The 18,425-nt window shown below is 34.3% G+C and overlaps 1 protein-coding gene across 10 annotated transcripts in view; it reads left to right on the plus strand.

Moving 5' to 3' along the window:
* EYA1 (EYA transcriptional coactivator and phosphatase 1) overlaps positions 1-18,425 on the plus strand; it is a 225,684-nt gene that overhangs the window by 95,256 nt on the left and 112,003 nt on the right. For 9 of the 10 annotated variants that reach the window (XM_074944239.1, XM_074944242.1, XM_074944241.1 and 6 more), the window contains 2 exons: positions 4,932-5,071; positions 17,440-17,489. The gene's annotated coding sequence lies outside the window, so the exon portion shown is untranslated. Of the gene's footprint in view, positions 1-4,931; positions 5,072-11,607; positions 11,814-17,439; positions 17,490-18,425 lie in introns of those variants that run through there. The other variant, XM_074944240.1, reaches the window with a different exon arrangement.

Genomic DNA, 18,425 nt, shown 5'->3' on the forward strand with positions numbered 1-18,425 from the left:
CTTTCATTTTACATATTTTGTTACCTGAAAAACTAGTTTGTAATTACCTAACACCATTAATCAAGTTATTAGTAGTTTGTTATAAAATTTTGTTTCTGATTATGACTGTCAGCTAACAGTCGATAATATAAGATGGATAATAGAATACACTTCATAAGTAATGTGTATTACTGTGGCCTCAACTCAGTGTTTAGAGACCAGTTTTAATGTAAGGACTTCAAACTACACATTTAGAAGACCAAATGTGGTGGTGGTGTTTGTTTGTTTGTTTGTTTGTTTGTTTGTTTGTTTGTGGTCATATGGTTTAAAAAAAAAAAAGAGAGAGATATTCCAGACTTATTCATGTTTAAATTAGTCTTTGAAACTAGTTTTAAAATAGCTTGAATCCAGTTGCACATTTTACAGAGGAGAATAAAGACCCACATAATACATTATTAATTGGGACTTATTTCCTTGCCATGGACCTGATCCAAAGCCTGTTGAAGTGAATGGGATTCCTTTCATGGAGTTTTCTCTGCCTTGGATCAGGTCCTATGTTAGTGGAAAAACAGGTTCTGCCTGTCCTCCACCCCCAACCATGGTCACCTTGGGTTTCAATAATAAAAGATGGCTTATGGCTATTAAGTCCTACATTAGGGGGCACATCCTCGGTATCATACCTACTATGCAAAGAGCATACTTAACAAATTAAGCATCTCCTCAACTGAGCCACACTTATATGGTTATATTATACAGATATAGGCATTTATAAGGTCTGAATGTTGTCATATACATTATTATTATTTATTATTTTATATAAGTCCCCAGTGATCTCACCACATGTATTTTCCTGTTTATTTACTGTTAAAATGATGCTATGTTTATGTGCCATTTGAGTTTTCAACTATTTTGAGGGAAGACTTATTGGTATTACAGGCTTAATTAATTGACATAAGTAAAGTTATGCACATGCTTAAGTTTTGCAAGATCAGGGCCAGAGCTTGAAATTTTTGCCCATATCTTTAAATGATTCAATAAGATGTTAAGGTTAAAGATTTAGCAAATCAAGACTTTGGAAGTACTCTCTGAAATCAATATGATTCTTTTCCCCCAGTGGATTTCTGAACCAATACAAAACTCTGGATCAGGGCCTGCAAGGGTATGTCTACGTTGTAGCTGGACGCGACCCCCCAATCCAAGTAGCCAGACACAAACTAGCAGGGCTTGAATTAGCATGCTAAAAATAGCATTGTGGACGTTGTGGCTCAGGCTGGAGCTCAGGCTCTCAAACCTAGGAGGTGTAGGGTGGGCTTGAGAGTCCAAGCTGCAATATCCACAGTGCTATTTTTGGCGAACTAGCACGAATCTATCTGCCCCAATAATCTAGCACGAATCTGCCCCAACTAGGCAGCTCACTCCTGACTGCAATATAGACATACTCTGAAACAGCAAGTCATTTTTTCTTAGTGAATTAATGGGACATGTTTTTACTGTGTAGTAACCTTCGGCTATTTTTTTAATTTGCTGTTGTGCTTTTCAGGTAATTTTATGGTCTGTGACACCAGTTCAGATTTGAGGAAACCAGGGTATTGGCAGGCAGCAGCAAGTCCAAATGTCATGCAGAGATCCTGCAATCTGATCCATGCGGGTGGACTGTTATCCCTGCACACACTCCCATTGAAGTCAATGGGGCTCTGCGAGGGTCTGCCCATGTGGGTCAGGTCGCAGGTTTGGGGCCTACCTCTTGCAGCTTCTGAACTGCTGTAAATATTCACAGCATTGCCTACAAGAGTGTCTGATATACCTATAATATATGCACAACTGAAATGTACTGTGCAGAGTGTACATGTTTCAGCTGCTAAAGGTGAAAGAACGATTTTACCATTTGCAGACTTCTGTGTGTCAGATTATATTCAGAAATCTTTGATCAGCCCAGAATTATTTTATAACAGATTAAAATGTACTACAGTGTAAGTACTTTATTTACTTATGAAGACATAAATAAATAAACAAAAACTCCATAAGTCATCAGTTTTGGTGGCACATTTTTTATAAAGGCCCTGGTATACATGGAATACTATTTTGCATACAGGATTGTTAAGTACAGCAACTTTCTGGAAAAAACTGATTCCACAAAAGGAGGGTCCAATGCAAATTGGTCGTCTTTCAATACAGTGTCTAAGAGCTGTATTAATTATTTGATCTGTTTGTGGGATTTTGAATGTGAAGACATTTATAGTGTTCTCTTAATTAAATCTATGTGAAAAGTTTTAAATAAGAAAAATACCTGCAGATGTACATCATGGGCGGGGTAGAAGGGATCCTATTACTGTTACTCAGGGTACTGTGATAGCACCTAGAGAGCACAGGCCCCTCTCTGTTAGGCTTCAGACACATAATAAAAAGATGGTCCACGTTCATTCTGATTTTCCCCTTTTCTTCTGAACTAAGGTATTATTTGCATGTGCTAAATAGTTCTTGAACCTCCTATTGACTTCAAAATAATTTGTTATGCCTAAGAATCCTCATCAGATGTCTCCATTCTGGGTTTTTTTAATTTGTTTTACCTTTCCCGACCTAGCAGGAGAAACCGTTCATCTCTGGCTGGCTGGGAAAGGAAGAAAAAGTGAACAGCTCTCCCATAAGGCCACAACTAATTGGAGCTCTATGGATCAGCCAGCAAGGGCATCATGATCGCTGTATCATGAGTATCCTCTCCCTCAAACAGGCTGACATCTCTGTTATTTGTTTTTCCAATGACAAGAGACAATTACTTGATTTGCAGTCAGTCTGTATCAGTACAGTTAGAGTTTTGGTTGGATATGTAAAAATATACCTTTTTTATTTATTATTTTTTGCTTATCCTTCTTATTAGTCCAAAAACTATTGAAGGGAAAATAAACCAGAATGTCAAATATGCTTTAAGCCACCTTCTACTGAATTGTACACAATATATCCCACTCCGGTTTTGCCACTTCTAAAGAATATTGGAAAATGTGAACATAACAATCCTCACTGAATGAAAAACATTAGACCAAGAGTTTCTGTATTGACCACATTTAAAAAAAAAAAAGACACAAGTATCTTAAAATAATTATGACTAAAAGGACAATAATATGGGTCCACAAAGCCTGCCTATAAATGTTGTATAAAAATTCTTATCACAGATGCACCCTATATACAAATATAGCTATCAAAATCTAGCATTTGCAAATCAAAATACTGTATAATAGTTAAAATTTAGCAATGGAATTTGACTCTCTTTTCTCAGCCAAGCTGATTTGGATATCTAGGCTTCAAATTCTTTGTATGTATTGACCCACTGTGTTTATAGTCACATTTCTTGTTTCCCCTGACCATATTGACTACCTGTAACAATTTTTCCATTATTAACTATTCTGTAAACAATGGGTTGTTTATGGTCAATTTTATACACCCAAAGACAGATCCTCAGCAGATGTAAATTGGCATAGTTCTATTGACTTCAGTGGAGCTATAACAGTTTACATCAGTTGAGGATCAAGTCACCCATTTCCTTTTTTTCTTTTTTGCCCATGAAACTCTGAAATAATAATTTAGCAACACTGTTGGCCTATGTGATGCATTCTGCTAACATAAGAATTTTTATATCCAGATATATTTACAAGACGAACTTAAGACAAATTTTCAAAAGGGAGGCCTAACTTCTGTGAGTGAATTTCATTAGTAAATCTGAGTATTTGGACCTCTGACTACTTGATTATGGGAACAAATTAAATAGTTGGAAGGGCAAGTACTCGGGGGAGTGCCTGCAAAAAAGGAAGCCGAACCTTGGCCTTTGAGAATTTAGCCCTATATTCTTATGGGTCCATCCTGAAGTCTTCGGGCCTGTCTCCCCTGGAAGTCAGTGGGAATTTGGGATGACAGAGCAACTACAGAGTGCCCCCTATGATATTTGCTCTGCTGCTCCTAACTCTAAAAGAGTCCTGGCATCTTTTGTGTTCATGGAATGACAATATAGGTTTTCTTGATCTATAACTGAACTGATCACAGTGGCTCAGGAATTAGACATCTCTTAAAGGAGCTCTGTTTTCAGGCAGGAAGTGTAGATTGAAACACATCAATAATAATGTACTTAATTATTTTTTTTTAAAAATTATTAGCACCCTGAAAGTATGCAAGGACTAAAAAGAGTTTAAGCTTTGTTTAAATTTAGGCTGCAAGAGGTGCCTCTTGTAAGTATTAAGATAAACAAACTGAAGCTGTTGTTTTCATTAGCATGTAACACAGAGTCCAGTTTCCTTACCTCACATAACACTAAAGTAAAGTTCAGTGGCAGAAAGCAACTTGATCTCCTGCAAGTATGAGTCTAGATAAACTATAGTACGGAAAAAAAAAATCCAGATTGTATACCTATTGACATTGCTTAATAAAAACATCTAGAATACTGGTGCTTCTGGGTGTGTTTCCAATAGCAATGTGATTACAGTGCTGTATGGATTAAGTTACAATCCTTTGAATTCTGACCTTCAGTCTAAAACAGCTTTAGAGGTTACTCTTTTTCCGATTTGTGAGATTGCAGCAAAAAAAGAGTTAGTGCTGCTGGAAGGAAGCAGGAGGAGGTGGGGGAGGGGACTTTGAAGCCATATGAAAGGTTTTCCTCCGCAGTTGCTTTGTAACAACAAATATAGCAGCCCGATGCTAAGTGATTATACAAAGTTCCAAAATCTAGTATGCAGCAATTGGGATTTCTGTGAATATAATTACAACTGAGACCCAATGGGAGAAAGATTGGACCCTTGGCAAACAAATGAATGTGCGTGATGTAATTACTAGTAAAGATCAAAGCAAATCACTAGGGTTGATTGCAATTAAACAATTCAATGGGGAAACAATTGATGAAAGTGTGAAAATAGTTGTCCATGTAATGATTATTTTAATTTAGACTTGCACTTTTTCCTTTTCATTACAAGGCCCAAAGCATGGAATATTTATGAACTTCACTTTTAGAAGACACTTCACCATTCCTGTACGTCAAAAGAAAAATACTTGTGGATGATTGAGTATTTGAAGGTTGAGGACATATATATTTGTTATATTCAACTAACCCAAGGTTTGTGATTTAGAAAGTTGTTATGAACAAACTTACAGTGTGTGTTTTATGAATAATTGTAAGTCTTTTTGTAACTGTTTTGTCAGATTTGAGCTTGGGCATTTAATTCTCACTATTCCTCTTAGATGCTTAATTTTTTAAAATTCAGCAGCAAACTCACCTTTTATTAGTTTTAGTCTTGTGTGTCATTGGTCAAAAAATTATGCAGACGCTTACAAATAACCAAGATACAGTAATTACCCACTACTCCATCTACTGTTGAACAGTGACTTTACCAATGCTAGAAGGAAAAGAATATATGGCACAAAGTTAGGAAATAATAACAAAATGAGATTCACATCAAATAAACTCATAATTTCTGTGGTTAGTTGACATGCATATTGTTCTTGCAGAATTTAAAAATTATGAGCTGGTTTGTAATTCAGAACTGAAAAACAAACAGTGATTTTCCAGCTCCTGTTACGCCTTATGGGAGGTGCTCACAAAACTGGTTTTGTGCACGTTACCGGAAAAATGGTTAGAGAAAAGACAATCCAGTGTTGCTGAGATGGCGTATGTTTTACAGTGTACTGAATTTATGTAGCTGGCAAAGTTATTGCACTGAGCAAACTGGTAATGATATTGCTACTTCCATCTTATATGAGGTATCGATAAGTCAAAGATGAGGAGTAGTTCTTGGAGAATTAACTACCTAAAAGGTGGAAATTTGCAAAATCATATCTTTATATTGTTTACAGTGGCCAATTAATCATAATATCAGATAACAGCTGATTACTCTATAAGTTAAAACGCAGTCTCTAAGTTATGTTTCATTCTTATATAACTAAACATTGTTAGGAACTGTTGATTATAACTTATATAAATCTACACAGTTCATCATTAGTGTATTTTGATGACTTGCTTGTTATAACAAATTATCTATAACTCTTTATAATGACTGGTGATTATATTACTGTTTTTGAAAATATTCTGTTTTTTCATGCTGAGATAGCATAAAGACAGTTATGTAAATCATTAAAAATAGTGTTAGCAGTTCCCAGTTTGCTCTTTCCATTTAGGCCCCCATTCTACAAACACTGCATAGCTTTATCCAGGAGCAGTCCCATAGATTTCGGTGTGACTGCCCATGTGAATAAAGTTACTCACATGCTTAAGTGTTTGCCAGATTGAGGCTTTAATATTAAAGGGAAAGATTCTCAAAAGTACTTAAGTGGCTTAGGAGCACATATCCCATAGAATTTCAATTAGATTTGTACTCCCAAGTCACTTAGGCACTTCTGAAAATCCCACCTTAAAAGGTATTGAACTTTGAAGGACCTGCTTACCATTTAAATAATGTTCAGAAATTCAGTTAGCTAGATGTAATATTCTTAAAATAAAGGATATTGTCCTTAGTGGAGTTGTTATAGCATCCTGCTGGGAATCTCTGAATCAGGAGTAAGGTCTTGATCCCGCAGCTTGTATGGTCCCGCAGCTTGCAGTAGCATGTCATGGCAATAGCCTGCTCAACTGTCAGGGAAGTGGTGCCATTGCTGAGTAGAGTATCCACTTCAGAACATTCGATGGATCACAACTATTAGTGGTTTCATATGAAATCCAAAAATGTGTTTTCAGTGCAGAGACTGCTGAGAGAGGAGAGTGATAGATTTGGGGAAATGTGGAGTAAGAAAAAGTACAAGAAATCTCTATATATAGTATTACAGATATTTAAAATGTACTGTCACGTTTAAACAAGACAAGACAAACCCCAAACAAACTTTTTTTGATTTTCTACTGGAATACCATATATATCTATATTATACTATTTATATATATATATATATATATACACACACACACACACACTTCTATCTTACCTCTTACTGTACCTCTTGTTTAGTGAAACCTTCAAACGTATATACTCAGTGCATGCCTAGAAGAGCAAATGATAGACATAATCTTCCATTATGAGGGTAAAAAAGAAAGTGCACATCACACAATTTTTTTGTTCATGTATTTGTAGATGAAAAATAGTGAACCCTCAAGATAACTGCTATCAAATTAGATTTGGAATACAGAAAGTATGCATTCCTTCTGCAGAAAGTCTGTGGATTACATGACTTTATAGTCATTTTACAATCTATAAGTATCTCAGAGTCACAGAAATTAATGGACTAGTTTAAAAAGTGGTATTTAATTTAACGTAGCCATTGGTATATCTTTTGACTAATAACTACAGTCAGCAGTTTGCATGTTTAATGATTATGCATTATACCTTAATTCATCATTACACATATTAGGTAGCTCTTGAAAGAACATAATTCAATATTAATAATTTATTAATCAAGCCCTGTCCTTCCTAATCTTAGTGATATTTTTCAGAAGTAATTGTTTGAATGGATGACTTCTGCCATTGTTTTTCTCTGCTTGTAATCACCAAAGACTTTCTATTTTTGATCAACTCAGTAGCATGAAGCACTAAGAGTTCCCATCAAACATTGCAAACTTCTACTACACCTAGGCATGTATCTAGGCAACAGCTGTTATGTGTAAAATAAAACTTGTTTGGAGACATAGGAAAGATATTGTCTATTTGAGGGGATTCAAATGTTATATTAATGTTGTTGTAGGGAGTCCAAAAATGAACTTAATTCAGTAATAAAATAATCTTAGAATGTATTTTATTTTTGTTTTCAAACTAAAAAATATACAGGTAGTCATCTTGTGCATCTGTTTAATGTTTATGTAGTACTTTTTATGTGGAGACAAATATTGAAATACTTAATACCACTGTTCTGCATCATGATCTTCTGTCTTTATCTAGTCAATGTTTGTAATATGCCTGTCACTGCAATATATGTAAATGCCCGCAAATTACTGTTCCAAGTCAGCCCAGTTTTACTTGTGTTAAAACCAATGGGAGGACTTGTGGAGCAAGGAATTATTTAATGCAAGTAAGGGTGATGGAACTACTTCCTATGAGCTTCTTACACTTAATATGGTATATGTATAAAGAGCCCAGTTTTCATTTCTTATAAATCCTTGGATGGTGATTGGGTATACAAGGAATACAGAATAAAGAAAAATTCAGACCTGGTGTAAACATATGCAACGGTAATGAAAGTCTGTTCCAAATTCAGCAATAATGTAAACAATTATATAATTTGCTGGTGGGGTGCAAGTGGTAAATAGCATAACCTGTGCTGATTGGGAATTCGGTGACATGAGTGTTCAAACCAAGGTGGTGAATCAAGGAACACAGCTAAGAGGAGGCTGTAAGGTAAAGCAGAATCCTGCTTTATATATGTGAAATGCATAATCGGGCCTTTTATAGCTATATAGGATGAGCTCATCAGCTAGTATAAATCAGCATATTCTTACTGATGTCAATGAAGCTATGCTCATTTAAACCATCTGAGGATCTGGCCCATAGTATCAACTGTATAATAAGTTCATAGTTTAGATCATAACATGAAATAATTATATTGACTATCTGATATCTGAAGACTAGACTTCAGCATAAAGAACTTTAAATCACAGTTTAATGACTATATAAACAAAGAGAACCCTATTTTATCTACCAGCCTCCTCTTTGTTGCTTTATTGTATATGAAACTGTTGTGTTTAAATAGGTCCAATTACCATATTATCTTCTACTGCCAACATGAATGCTATGGAACATGTTAAAATATTCAGAATAGATTTTTTTCCTGCAGTGCTAAGGGCCCTTTTTCTGACCATCTTATACCTGACTGTAGCTCACCCCATGTCTGCCACCACTGTATTAGGCTGTGTGTGTCTGGGTTTTTTGAATACAGATATAGGACACACTCCTGAAATTCTTATTCAGGCACTTCCATTAAGGACTGATCCCTTAGTCATACAAATACAAAATTAAACCGTAGAGGATATATCTGTTTCAGTAAGCAAAGGTTTCAAAATGGCAACATTTATTTCATATAACTGTGTATTTGATTTGAAAAAGTAAAATGAAATGTGTTTATATGGCAATAATCTACATTACTAGGAGTCTTGAGTGTTACTTATATGTTTAAACTATTTTTGTCTTTACATAGCAAGTTCTGGATTTTTAAAGGATGGTTGGTTTGTTTGTTTGTTTGTTTGTTTGTTTGTTAAAAAGAGATATTGAGTAATGTTTTAAAATGTTAGATAATACATAACAACATGTTTCAGTTTTGAAATGTCTCCAAAATAACTCGGGCCTTCATTCTGCAAAAGCATATATATAATTTTGCTCATGTAAGTAGATGAAACTCCTAAAGAGAGTAAAGTTGAGCATGTTGGTTTTTTTTTTAAAGTGTTAGGATTGGCTAGAGGTTTTTTTTTTTTTTTTTAACTATGTGATTAACACTTATATATTCCACACTAGTAAGGACTTCAAACTAAACACTTTTTGAAATAGGCTGAGATTCCACAGAACAGTTATTGTTTATTCGTATTTCATTCTCTTATTTAATTTTACCTGACAAAACTGGATATCTCTATGATAATGTATTTGTATTTCTTTTACAGCTTAATATAAAACATTATAAACAGTATTTTTAGCATGCGAAACATTACGTGAGTATAAAGAAGTAAACTAATTCAGTTTATGCTGGCTACATGGACAGGCCCAATAGAAATCTGCTTATTTTGACCTGAGCTCCCATATATGGTATGTGACTATCCCGAGATTGCTTTTCTGCACTAAACAAAATGCAACCCTAGGTGTGTTTGCAGCTTGAGGTCGTCTTGTAGCTTTGGCAAAACGGTTTGCTTTCCTGAGGTGCTTTCTCCAGAAAATGTTACTTACTTGGATATGATAGCCAGAAGATTTTTTTCATCAAGAAGTATTGCTTTCATTAGTTAAATTAAGGTAAGGCTGTGTTACCAGTATAGTATATAACAACAAATTTTGTCAATGAAAAACATTTTAAATCTGTTTATTTTGGATAAGGCTAAATTTTATTTAATACATTAGAATTGGGCATAGTCTCAAGTATTTCTATTGCAAATAATCAGACTGGTTTTCTCATCATACTTTGATTATTTTTGCTCTAAAAGTATGGAAAATATAAGAGTTAAGCTAACTGAAAAATATTTTATAGAAGAACAGAATCATCCAAAGAAAACTTGTCAAAATTTAGTTACTACATATTATATATTCAATGCTTTACACTTAATTTATATATTTTTTGTTTTTAATAGGCCGCTTTCAATGGTGAATAAACAAAAATGCAATAATATTAACTTAAGACATCTGAAATGAGTTTATATTAAAATACATTTTACATTAAATTATTGAAATACAAGATTAGTGAGATCTAAACTTTATATATGTCAGTGTTTAATTGATGTGACATCTAACTTTTTAACTATATAGGTGTACGTTTCCTCTCATTTCATTGGAAATGGCCATTCCACATTTTTGAAAAAATGATAAAACATTAATACTGATAATTGAGTACTAATACTTTAAAATACAAGTCAAACACCTTGTAAACTCAGTTCTGATTGTTTTGAGACATACAGGTATTTCACGTGTATCTGCATGTTATGCACTGTTAGAAGGTTCCAGACATTGTGTTATATAGCTTAACGTTGCATTGGGCAGACTTCAATGTGAAAAAGGTTGTACAGTATGAGCAGACATTTTCTTTACCAGGTAATCTTTGAATTTGTAACATTTATTATCAAATATCTATCAGAACTGCACGTCTACACTTATATTTTGTGTGCTTTGGTGTTTCTGTGAATATCCTTGTTTAGCTTCAGTTTTTGAGGAAATGTGTGTTTAATTCCAGCTTTTCTATTTGTTGTGGCTTTTCTTTAAACCTAGCTTAATGAAAATGGGCACATTTAAACTGAGTTAAATTTTTAAAAATATATTACTGAACAAAAAAAAAGAACTCACTGCTTTTTTCTGGTGAGAAGCAGAAAAAGATGGAAAAGAACTCTTGTGTAATTGCCACCAAAGGATATGAATGGCTAGCTGGGGGAGAAAGAGACACTGCTTGTTGACAGAGCGCTTGAGCTCTGTTCTTCACCCACAGCAGCTGTTTATTCGGATATCATAGGCTCCTTCATTTACATACTAAATTTTTCTATAGCAGCAAGGTTGAGTCAGGCAGCACAGGGCTCATTTCAATTGTTACATTTAAACCAATAAGGTTAGGACAGGAGAATAGCTGTGGTTTGCATTACAAAAACAAAACAAAAAGCCCCGAGGCTACATGGGCAGACCTACAAGACTGAGCAAACAAATAGAAGGCATGAAGATTCTGCTGTTTCTTTGTCTACGGCTCTCAGATATTATCTGCTGCTGTTCAGTGGGGGGAACAGCCCATTCCTCAAAGCTGTTACTAAACAGAACAGTGGGAGCTGATGGTTCAGAGTTTGGTGCGAGACACAAACTCCCCAGTGCCACTTCCGACTCTAAGTCTTCCTGTGAAAGTCCACTTGGTGGTTTTTCTTTCTGGAAAACTTGCTCCCCCACCCCATCCCACCCCACCCCCGACGCTTTTGCAGGCAGAGCCTGCAGCAGCAATCACACAAGATTTTGCTCTGAGCTCGGGTTTGCCCTCCAGAGACGCTTCACTTCTGTTCTCGTGTTCGAGTGAGAGCTACTAAAAACCAGGGCAGTCGGCAACAGAGCTGAGCACAATACTTTACCCAGGAATAAAGCTATGTGAGGAATGGTGGTTGAAGTCAGAGAACGTGAAGGGAGCACATAAAACTGGTGGATACAGCAGATCCAATCACTGTAAGTACAAACCGGCTGTTTTAAAAATTGCATGGAGTGACAACAGCTGTCCTGTGATGCAAAGAAGGAAGATAACACTAGGTCTTTTCTGTTGAAGCTTAAAAAAAACCCCCAAAACCCCAACCTCATGAAATGGCCTAATTGCAAAACAATGTGTACTTTCCCAAGTACTTCAGCAACTTTACATGAGATCTCATCCATAAGTATGTTCTACATTTCATGATTAGGTTAATACCTAATTATAAATCAACAGTTTTAACAGTTAATTTTCGCTGTGTTTTAGGCTTGGGTTTGTAGGCTTCCCTCAAAGCAGATGATGTTACATGGCTCTATTTATTGTATTCAGTCAGAGTTTTGTTCCTCCTATTTGATTTCCTGCAGTATTAATGGTTCATTGAAAATAAATAACACGATGATGAGTTGTTAGGGGGGAGGGTATATACAATCTATGGATCTGTGAAGAAGAGGTGCAAGAGCATGAGAAAAATAATGAAGAAATTTGGAGGAAGAATGCATGACAGAGATCTTGACAGTACTTTCTGAAGCAGGAAATCCTTTTGCTTAATATATTTAAATTTTCCAAACACCAGGCAAAAGATTCAGTTCTGCAAAGGAGAACTTTTAAAGAAGACAGAATAAACATCTATACAGCTAAAATATATGACGTTTATTGACATTTTATGTGGCTTATTTAGAACTAAGAACTTAGAATCCGGAAGTTAAAGCTCTTTAAAGTATCAATAAATTTTACATCTTGCTTTTGAGCAATCAAGACTCACAAAAGATTCACAAGTATGTATTTCTTAAGGTGTTTTTTACAAACATCAATAAAATGGATGGTTGCTGTAGTAAAAGACTTATTCTATAAAAGTAGAGGTGTCACTGACTTTAAAATCATTCCTTAGATGCAGATATATTTCAATGAAGAGACAAGCAGGAAAACTAACAAAATTTAAGAACTGATAAAACTTGTATGGAACTTTTTAATGCTGTTTGTCTCTTAAATAATTAAAAAGACAATGTTGACAGGAAGTTTTTTAAAATATTGTTTTCTGTGTAGTCAGAATTCTTTTAGCCCCAGTCATACTTTTCAGAATAAGTATTATTTACAGTTTCTTACTGAAATTGCTTGTCCAGAGTATTTGAGATAATTAAGGGTGTATAAATGTGTATATATGTACACACATACACACTCACAAGTCATGGAGTTCCTTACTGTTTTATTACTAAAGCCCACTATTGAGCAGCCGTAGTCTTTTAAACCTGAAAAATCTGTATGGTGACAGACACAGAAACCTAACTGAGCCACTCTTCACCTTCTGGAGGACACAGCATAAGAATGCGCAACTCCAAAAGCAAACCTATCATTTTCTAAGTTTTGATAGATACAAAATATTTTGTAAGAGCCAAAAAATGCTTTGAAGACCAGAAAGCTCATGGTTCATTTTAAAATTTCTGTATGTATTAGAAGTATTGACACGAAGTGGTACTTGTTTCCTAAAGAGAATAATACTGTTCACATTTCAGTCAGATGTCAAAATATTTCATTTGTAAGTGTTGAAAATAGGTGAATGAAAGGTAGTATTTTTTTAAAAATAAACTAGTATTTAAAAATTAGAGAGCTGTGATCATCTGCTTCTGTTCTGAAAATTATTCTTTTTAATCTCGTCTTTGAAGTAAGTACTTGAATTAAAAAGAAATATGACTTCCTCATATATTCTGTACTTCTGTATATTGGTAGGATTACAAGAAGAGTGAAAGTGTAATGAAAGAGTTTGCCAGTTTCTGAGGTGACTTTTTTCTCTAATATGTTTTTCCTTTAATTTCTTCACATTTACCTTTGAAATCATTACATTTATTTGTGAATGGAAAATGTTTTCAAAGAGAAAAAGAATGCTGTTTTGAAAAAAATATGTATAGTTTATGTTGTTAAAACTGACAATATTTTCCTATGAAGAAATATTCTGATTAGAAAATTGCCATTGTCTTTGAAATTTTTGGGTAGACTAGAACTGTGGTTGAAAAAAACTAGCTCATATGCCAGCTATATTTATTTGGATAAGCTTAGTTTTTTCACTTTGAAAATTTATTTTCAGCTGGAAAAAATGTTTTAAATTATAGTCATTTAATAAAAATTGCTTCTAGCAAGCAAAAAAAGTCTGTGGAAAACCCATAATTTAGACAAGTACCTACATTTTATTTGCTCTGTGCTGCCGAGATTTAGAATCCCTTCCCATTTACAGTTTACTTTTCACAGAACATTATTAACTTTTTGGCTTCATATATGATCTTCTGTCAGATGCTTTTGATTTGTAATTTAGCGAAGTATAATAAACAGTGCAAAAGTCATGAATTTTCCTCCGCATCCTGAGCTCTGTGGTAGGGAAAATGTGATAAAATGTGTACCTTAAGTCTTGTTTGGTGATCTCTCAAAGCAAGTTTGCCTTCTGGAAATAATTTCTGGGGTTGAAGAGCATGGTATTAACAGATTTAATGTGGCTATTCAGTGGATTGGTGGAGTACTATGTGAGGTTTAACAAAATGAGAGAGACAAATTGAACATCAACAAAACCTACATCTGTGAAGAATTATAAATTTAATTAGTAAAAAAGGTAAACTTAAAATACCTCATTAAGTAATCAGAATTTGATGTTACTGGTTTAAGATTCTTAAATGGGTGAATTTTAAGTAGCTGTGATATCATTGTCCTTTCTTTTCCTTGTCATATATAATACAGTCCCAGAATCTGTCGTCCATGTTAAAGATGAAGAGGTGAAAGTTACTTAAAATAATTAAATTATAAATAGTAATAACTTGTGATGCATTTTGAAGAATCTATATGTCATTTATCATTTTAGGCAATTTTAGTCTAATCAGGATGCAGAGTATAAGTGAGCGACAGCAAAAAAACCTTTCATTGTGTATTTTTTTATGTGCCCCCTTGAATGGACTCTTAAGGCCAAAACATTTTTTTCCCTTTGCTTAAAAGAGAAATTTGTTTAATTATTGAGCTACTAGAATGTATTTTAGAACTTCATTTATCTAGAAGCCTCATGGCAAAGGTGGGCAATCATATAAGAGTGAGCCAGCGCCACCCAGTAATGTGTTTTTCTCCCTCGTCATCATAAGTTTGTTTCTTTACTACATTGTAATTTTGTACCACACATAAAAAACTGAAAGCATGTGAAGTGTAGCATTTTGTAAACTGTAACTAATTTCACTCACATCTGTGTCTAATTGTTGTCTGCATTCGCATTCTTGAGAGTAGATTTATTTTTCCTGGACCACTATGTGGATTCAGCTGACCAGCCTAAGTGAGGATTAGTTGTTTTAAAGTTATTTTGATTAAAGAGCCATTTTTAAATATGGTAACGAACAACACATGGTTTAAATAATCCTTGAGACACAAAGGAATATATCTGAAGTATGCCTAATGAAAATGAAGATCCTGGATATGAACTTTATGATTTGTGAGAGTGTAAAAGGACATCTAAGGTATATATTTAATTTTCTAGGCTACATCTAGTTGAAAAACATACAGGCAAGTTGTTCTTTCCCCACACTAACTGAATCAAAGTTTTGTTTGTTCTTTTTTAGATAAAAACTATTATTTTGTGAGTAACTACATTTTTGTTAATTTTTATTTTGGAATTAAAATTGTTAGGATTAAATGCATTTCAGAAGTTGATAAAGTAATAATAATATTAAAAATATACTTCGAGACTATGCCATTTAGTTTTTTTTTTATATATATATATATATATATATATAAACTAAATGGCATAGTCTCCGAAGTATATTTTTAATATTATATATATATATATATATATATATATAAATCTTTTAAAAAGAAAATATTTTTTCTTTTTAAGTTCATCTGAGACGTATTTTAAATGACCTTCCACATTACTAAGCAGAGATAGCTCTTAAAGCAAAGTTAGTTCTCACCTATAATTTATTCCAGGTGTATAGAAGTACCAGTAGAGGAACATATCCTTAAGGCATTCTGCTGCAGTTTCTGGGGTTAAGAGTAAAAAAGTTTCCATCTTACATCTGACTATTTTTCTTTTTCTTACTTTAAAAAAAAAAAAAGTATGGTGTAGCTGCTGCAAACACACATCTGATATTTCAGTTTGATTTGGCTTGGTAAAAAGCATCGAAAAGCACACTATGCAATACTTTAAATAAACAGTTATAAAAAGATTGAAGTTTTTCTGTATGCATTATTGCATGCTTCTTGACATCACTTGTAAAGTTATACATTGCCTGGCTACCTCTAGCAGTAGTTTACTCTTGCTAAAGTAGTAATTCTGTCTGTGATTAAAAATAACAAAAACTACACACACATAAAGTGAGATTTGCTTGGATGATTTTTATGGCACTTAAAATGCCTCATCTCTCTTATCTTTGTTCTGTGATCATCTAAGAGATGTCAGTTCAGGTTGAATGGAAATGCACATGAAAGATTCTGAATGTAGACATTTAAACATTGTATACCTTTGCTGGAGAAGTTTGTTTGTGCATTCAAGCCAACAGCCTATCTTCACCTGCGCGTTATCACCTGCTCGTAATTGTGACTGGTTTTAGAGAAAAGTTTACTATCTAAGGCAATCCATTAAGTGATGTCCAGCAGAATCCACATTCATAAAGTTTTTCTGATCACATCAGATGAAAATATACTAGTCAGCTGGGGTTTGGAAATGATTGTTTTTACTAAACTGGGAAGACTGCTAATTGGTTTCCACTGTAAAATCCAAGCTCCCTTCTGAATCTCAGGATGACCAAAAGCAAATAGTGGGAGGTTCACGCCAGTTACATTTTTAACAAGAGAACTATAGAGTCTTTTCAAGTTTGGTATCTGAAATTCTTACAGATAGTTAGAAACCTTACAAATAGAACTCTGTCATGCAGAAGTGTGTGTTCTTCTGCATTTTAATCTGTTTTATTTTGCAATATGGTGACATCTTTTAGAAAATTAATTGGCACTGTTTAGAGATGGACATGGTTTTCAGATAGTTGCACAAAGTGGTTGGTCATAAATGATTTTCAGCTCTACGTAGCAGATGTACTTCCCATTTTAAGAAAATATCTGATCTAGTGAATGTTAAATGACAGACAGATGAGGAAGAAAACCAACATGATAAGGTTAAGAAACTGTTGAGTTAAAGAGTGGGAGGGAGATATATTTCAACCAGTGATAACAAAAGATGAAAGATCTTCTGAGGATGCTGAGCTTTTACTGCTTGAGCTACTTCTGTACAACATGTTCCCTGCATTAACACCTACCTTTTTCCAGACACCTCTTTCTAGCTACCTTAGCAAGGCTGCTTTGCATGTTGATTGGGGGGAGGGGTAATCCAGTTTGCAGCTGTCATAGGCCGGTGATGAATCACTATCCCGTCATTTGGCTGCCTTCCCCCTGACATGGGGAGGAGGGGGATAGACCTGCAGGAGGAAACAACAGTTGAGACTTCAATTTAAAGACAATATGCCTTTCACTGTTGCAGTATTCTCCTTTTCTTTTGGTTAAAGGACAGTATTGTCATCCAGTAATATTCTTGTTTAGATTAAGGTTTGACATTAAAGCAGACTAATAGAGGCTTCTATTTGTTTCCCGGGTTTGCAGGTGCAAAAATCCCAAAGCAGCTCAGATGTTGCTGTTTTCTCAAGCTGCAGGTAAGGATATGATTGATATTTGGCCTCTCTATGGAAAGTACTGCTTAGAAGCACGGTTGTTTACTTCAGGTAAAAGTAAACGTTTATTATTATTTTCCACTTTAAACTGAATAATAGTGCTCCAAAAATGCTTGGAGATTTCTGATGTGAATAAATACAGTAAAGTCTGTAAGCTATGAATAAATTCGGTTCTGCACTAAAATATTTTTCATTTAAACGGTAGAGAATCTCTTGCTTCTTGAAAACAAAACAGAAACCACCGTAGAACTGTAGCTGGGCTTTCAAAATGTGTGGCTGCGCTTTGCTAGGGGGAGTTAAGGTGAAACAATGCATTCAAGGCTGCCGCAATATAATCTCATTGTAGACATGAAAAATCATATGGGTAAAACAACATTTGTGTTTAAGACTATTTACACTTCCACTATGGAAGGAAAAAGAGAAGTTTTTTTGTTTTTTTAAATAAATACTAAAAAGTGCCTTCACTATATAATTTTTTAAAGTGGAAACAGTCCCAGGTTCAGATGCATGCGTAGAAAAGTAAACGATACGAATTTTCTATCAGGAGAGACTATTTAGAAAAAGTTAAGTCATTAGCATTTATCATAAGATTTTGGAACAATGGAAACTAAAGCAATGTATACTTTGTTTACAAACTTAACAAATGCAAGCTGAGAAATTTGTAACTGTGATCATGGCCAGAGGCCTGTTTTCCTTTTTATGAAACTGTTAATTGTTGAATTGAAGATATTTCTGTGGAATTTAGCTGTTTGTCTACTGCATAAATGTTGATGTATGTTTGTTTGTTTGTTTTTGCATTGAATCTGAATTGTTTTTGTTTCATTTTGACTAACTGACAGCTGCGGTACTGCAGAGTATTAAGGCATACTGACGCCTGTATGGATTCACTGTAGGTTGCCTTATCCCTTTTCAATTGGG

The sequence above is a fragment of the Natator depressus genome, chromosome 2 (assembly GCF_965152275.1).
Source record: "Natator depressus isolate rNatDep1 chromosome 2, rNatDep2.hap1, whole genome shotgun sequence".
In the NCBI taxonomy this organism is placed as follows: Eukaryota; Metazoa; Chordata; order Testudines; family Cheloniidae; genus Natator; species Natator depressus.